The 5,295-nt window shown below is 42.6% G+C and overlaps 1 long non-coding RNA gene across 1 annotated transcript; it reads right to left on the reverse strand.

Annotated features, from left to right (window-relative positions):
* Window positions 1-2,672: 2,672 nt before the first annotated feature.
* On the reverse strand, window positions 2,673-3,892 carry LOC131914257 (uncharacterized). Its single transcript, XR_009380098.1, has 2 exons — window positions 3,570-3,892; window positions 2,673-2,879 (listed from the first exon to the last, which is right to left on the reverse strand). It is a non-coding gene; the product is annotated as an uncharacterized LOC131914257 (long non-coding RNA).
* Window positions 3,893-5,295: the final 1,403 nt, after the last annotated feature.

Here is a 5,295-nt window from a genome sequence, read left to right on the forward strand (position 1 = left end):
CTTCTTCTTCCTCCTCCTCCTCTTCTTCTTTTTCCTCCTCTTCTTCTTTTTCCTCCTCCTCCTCCCTTTCTCTTCCTCCTCCTCCCCTTCCTCCTCTCCCCTCTTCTTCATCTTCCTTCTTTGGTGTTACTGCAAAATTGAACCCAGGTCCAGGCAACTATGCTACTACTGAGCTACAGATAACTGTGCTACCACTAAACTACACATCCACTCCTTTTTTTCACTTTCTTGAAATTTTGAGAAAGAATCCCACCAAGTTACCCAATCTAGCCCTGAACCCACTCTGGAGCACAGGGAGGCCTTGAACATATGATCCTCCTGCCTCTGCCTACCAAGTAGCTGGGATTATAAATCTACACTCCCAGGATCAGATCTTAATTTTTTTCATTTGAATCCTCAGAATCTCATTTGCCTTTCCTAATAGCATTGGAACAGAAAATATGGGTTGATAAAATTCTTACTCTTCAGAGGTAGTTAATGCTATAGGAGTATTTTTTATTATTGAGATTATATTATGATTACATCATTTACCCCTTCCTTTTTCTTCCCTCAAATCTTCCCATACAACTCTCCTTGCTCTCTTTCAAACTCATGGCCTCTTTTTTCATTAATTGTTATATGCATATAATATATACATATATATGTATGCATATGCATATGTATAAACATATATATTCCTAAATACAACCTCCTTAGTCTGCATCATGTTACTTTTATGTATGTTTTCAGGAATGACCATTTGGTATCAGATAACTGACTGGTGTGTTCTTGCTGGGGAGGACTATTTCACTCATTTTCAGCATTTGCTAGTTGCTTAGTTAAGGTCTTGTGGGCTTTTCTCTGTCTGCTTTGGTATGCCTGCTGTTTTTGTCCTTGCTCAGCTCATGTTTAGGCAGCCATGTTGAAGAGACTTTAAGTATATACCTCCTGGTATTGCTAGGAGATGCAATCTCACAGAAAGCTCTCGGCTCCTCTGGCTCTTACAGTCTTCTGCCCACATTTCCTGCAGTGTTCCCTGAGCCTTAGGAGCAGAAGTTGTTTTGTAGAAGTAGCCATTGGGACTGAGCGCTACAACTCTGTATTTTGATTGGTGGTGATTTTCTGTAATGGTCTTTATTGTAAAGAGAAGCTTCCTTGGTGAGGGGTAAGGACTACACTTATTTGTGAATGTAAGGACAACTATTTATAATGTAGTTAGAGTTATGCTGGTTTAATACAGTGGTGGTTAGAGGTTTTCTTCTAAAGTCCAATTTCATTAGCTAGGAGTAGTTGGCTAGGCTTCCGGTACCAGGCATGATTTCCTCTTGTTGAGTGGCTCTTAAGTCCAATTAGAGAGCCATTGGTTACCACGAAGGCATGCGTGCCGCTACTGCACTCATAGGGTTATCATGCCATGCTGGCCATTGTAGTTCATAGGCGTTACAGCTGGGTAGAACTGTTGATTGCTTCCCTCCTTTGGAAGCTTTGGAAGCAGCTTACATGGCATCTTCTTGGTACCATGAAAGCTAGTCCTCAGGAGGAAGCATTCATGACAGTCCCCGCCCAGGGACTTCTGGGCCCTATGTCTGACTTTTATGGTGTCTTCAACAATAGGGATTTAGCTTTCACCACTGAGGACAACCAAGAGCAACAACAATTGCCTGTGATGTTTTGAAGATCTCTTGGGTAACCCTGATCAACAACTCAAAAGGGGGCTTCTCATGCCTGGTGTTGGGGTTTTTGTCAGGTGGTCTTTGTCTGTCAGAGAGAGCATTGCCAGCCCAGATGAGAAAAATTCACTTAAACGATATATGTATGTTTACACACCGATTTACATGTATTACAGGGGTTTTAAGGTGAATAGTTACTAGTATGTTTTCTTATGACTTTTTCAGACATCCTCTCTGCTCCCTAATTAGAACTCTCACTTTACCTCCATTTTCCAGATCAGATTCAACAGCGTTTCTTAATCAGATTCAGCTTTGTAAGTTCAAAGGTTTTGGATTTGTGGATTCCTGGGTGAGATTTGGGGGCACTGACATCTAAGTCTCCAATTCTTGAGTTTCCCAGAAGACAGTGCTACGCACTCCCATCTCAGAATCTTTGTGTACATGGATACAGTCTATAACAGAGCTGGATGCCTTCTGTCTCCATTTCTCCAAGTCTTCTTCTGTCCTGCCTGATAACAGAGCTGACAAGAGAGTACACTCTATGCTAAACAGCTTCTTCTTTCTTTCAAAAGAGAATTATTTTTAGTACATTTATCCCCCCCACTGGTGTGTGTGCACACACGTGTGTGTGTGTGTGTGCGCGTGTGTGTGCGCATGCGTGTGTGTGTGTGTGTGTGTGTGTGTGTGTGTGTTTCCTGAGGAGGCTGGAGGAGGCTGTGGAATCCTCTGGAGCTGGAGTTCCAGGCAGTTGTGAGCTGTCTGATGTGGGTTCTGGAAACGGAATTTCAGTCTCCTTCTGGGAGCAGGAAGTGCTCTTGGTTGCTGAGCCATCTTTCCAGGGGATGATCTCCTTGCAATGATCTCAGAACCAAGACTGAAATTTAGAGGGTTAATATCTGAACTTGGTGAATTTGAAAGAGTAAGCTATTTGCGGGAAAGGGCCTTTAGAAAAGAAAATCCTAAATCTGGTGTTTCCAGGAATTCCTTCTCCTGGGTAATGCAGCAGTAACGGCTCTTGCTCTGTGTAGTTGCTTCAGTTTATTAATGGGCATCTTGCATCATCTTTCACAGAGCATTTAGGAGCCTGGCTACCTAGGAGAAGTCTATAATCATTCTTTTAAAATCACTCCTGATCTTCACATTTATACTTCATGAGTAGTTGTCACCACAAGTCATTTTATACATCCTCTAGTGTAATTCTTCACATCAGCATTAATTAAATACCCAGACCTAATGAGAACAGAGTAAATGATCGTATGGTTATTTCTCTCTCCTGTTCAGAACAGGGCTGCAATGAGCAGGTGAGTCTGCACAGGGTGGGCTGGATGGGGAGGTGGCCAGGTGAGTGTGTAGCTAAAGAAGCAGGCAGCGCTAGTCAAGGGACAGGGGTTCAGATCTAGCTGAGAAAAGGTAAGGCTGTGGCATCTGAAGGACAAGGCAACCAATACAGTCAAGGCGTGGGTACTAGGGTCAGTAGCTGTGATGACAGAAAGCAGGACAACCTGCAGAAGCTGTCTGTGCTGTCCTTTTCCTCATCTATGAACCACATCCAGTTCCTAGGAAAGTAATTGCCAGGTTTAAGCTTTTAAGTACACACCAAGTTTCCAGAATGTCACCTGCTATATGATAAGGTTGGATTTATGTAAAAATAAAGCTACAATTATTATTTCCAGTACACTTGGGTTTAAGGTGGGTTTGAGACCTCACAAATGGTGAGTGGAGATGGGACACAGAATGTGAATGTGGCTTGACTTCTAAGGAGAAAGCTGGGCTTTATTGTGTAACACTGTTCCTGTGTAATGTGAATATAATAGATAGGAAACCAATGAGAAACTAAAATACAGATATCACCAAAGTCAATTAGTGAACCCATGAGCTTATGGGGGTAATTTACAGGAATTTGGGTGAAGGTTTACTTACAGAGCAGAAATGACTCAAAGACAGCTGAATTACTAAAAGTCCACCCCAACATGGATGATAGCTCATGAAAGCTGGAAATCTGGAGCACACTGAACAATGCACAGGCATCTCAACAGTCTGTGCAGTGTCCTTTCCAGGTGTCTCAGTTTATCTGAGCCTCTTCCAAGCAGCACAGCTGTCCTGAGAGTGACTCTCAGGGGATCTTAGTGCTTACATATGCTTGGGCAGGGAGGGACCTAAAGAACCTGGTCAGTTTCAGGAACTTCCTGGAGCTATTGAGTTGTTTTCTTCCTGAGCTTAAGGTGCTTCTGTGCAGGATAGAATGTTTCACTTCCCTTTAGAACATCCCATGGAATTTCCCTGCGGGGTGGAAAGTTTTATCTCAGGGGTATTTGCTATGTAACGGTTGAAAGTTCTTGAATTCTTTCTATCTATTCAGGTGAATTTGCAACAGAGTATTTGGTTACCTCAATGTGGAGATGGGGAGGATTTGAGATCAGGTTTCAGTTTCTGGACCCTTTTTCTCTCCAGTTGACCTGATGTCTTTATTCTCTTATGATAACACTATCAAACCCCAAGGGCAAAAGTTCAAGGACCATTTGAGTGCATTTGTGGGGCTGGCATTTATGGTTTTTCAGTCCCGAGAAAATGGGATTTGATTGTACCACTGACTCCAACATTGATGTTGATTTATGTTACAGGTGATCAGATGTTTGATAAATGGTGGGAGAACATCTCCCTTTAAAATAGAAGAATAGCTGGTACAGGAAGCTTCTATAATAAGAATTGTTCTGAGGCTGTTCAAGTTAGGAAGATCCAAGTTCAGATCCCTATCATAGACATATACAGAAGCTGGAAGTGTTGGTGTGCATCCAAGATCCTAGCACTGGGAACGCAGAGACAGGAGGATTCCTAGGGCTTTCTGGCTATCCAGTCTAGCCAGTCAGTTCAGTAGCAGACTCAGCCACCACACTCCTCCAAATGAAGAGTGATTGAGGAACATATCTGACATCAATCTCTGGCCCCCTAGATACATATTCACACATGTGTACATGTACTCTTACTACACACACACACACACACACACACACACACACACACACACACCTGTTATAACTCCTGAATATCCATCATTCAAGAAATGAAAAGAGTTTTGCTTTGAGACAGGGTCTCACATTGGTGCTCAGGCTAGCTTGAAACTTACTATTTATGTTTAGAGTGGCCGCAAACTCATGACAGTCCATCTGCCTTAGACTCCCAAGTGCTTAGATGACAGGTATGTACAAACCCATTACACCTGGCTCAAAGCTCAAAGATTAATCCTTTGAAACTGTTCACTACATCTGAGGCTCTGTTTATATTTTTCAGTTTCCAGGGGTAATGTGGTAGCTATTTTATCTAATGATATAATCCAATCAATATTTATCTGCATGGTAACAATAGTAGTTATTGATTCTCAATATACAAGATAGCAGGATTCCTGTAGCAAGGAGAGAGCTATGTTCAAAACACTAAGTTTATGTGTGTGAAAAGCACCACAGGTAGGACAAAGGTGAAGTGCTGCTAGGCACTAAGGAGGCTTCCTCTGCCTCAGTGGTGGAGAATGATGACAAAGGATAGGCTCAAAAGGGAAAGAGTCATATGGCCATAGAAGAAAAAAATGGTCTGAGGGCCAGGCGGTGGTGGCACATCTTTAATTCCAGCACTCGGGAGGCAGAGGCAGGCA

This window comes from Peromyscus eremicus, chromosome 7 (assembly GCF_949786415.1).
Source record: "Peromyscus eremicus chromosome 7, PerEre_H2_v1, whole genome shotgun sequence".
NCBI classification, from domain to species: Eukaryota; Metazoa; Chordata; class Mammalia; order Rodentia; family Cricetidae; genus Peromyscus; species Peromyscus eremicus.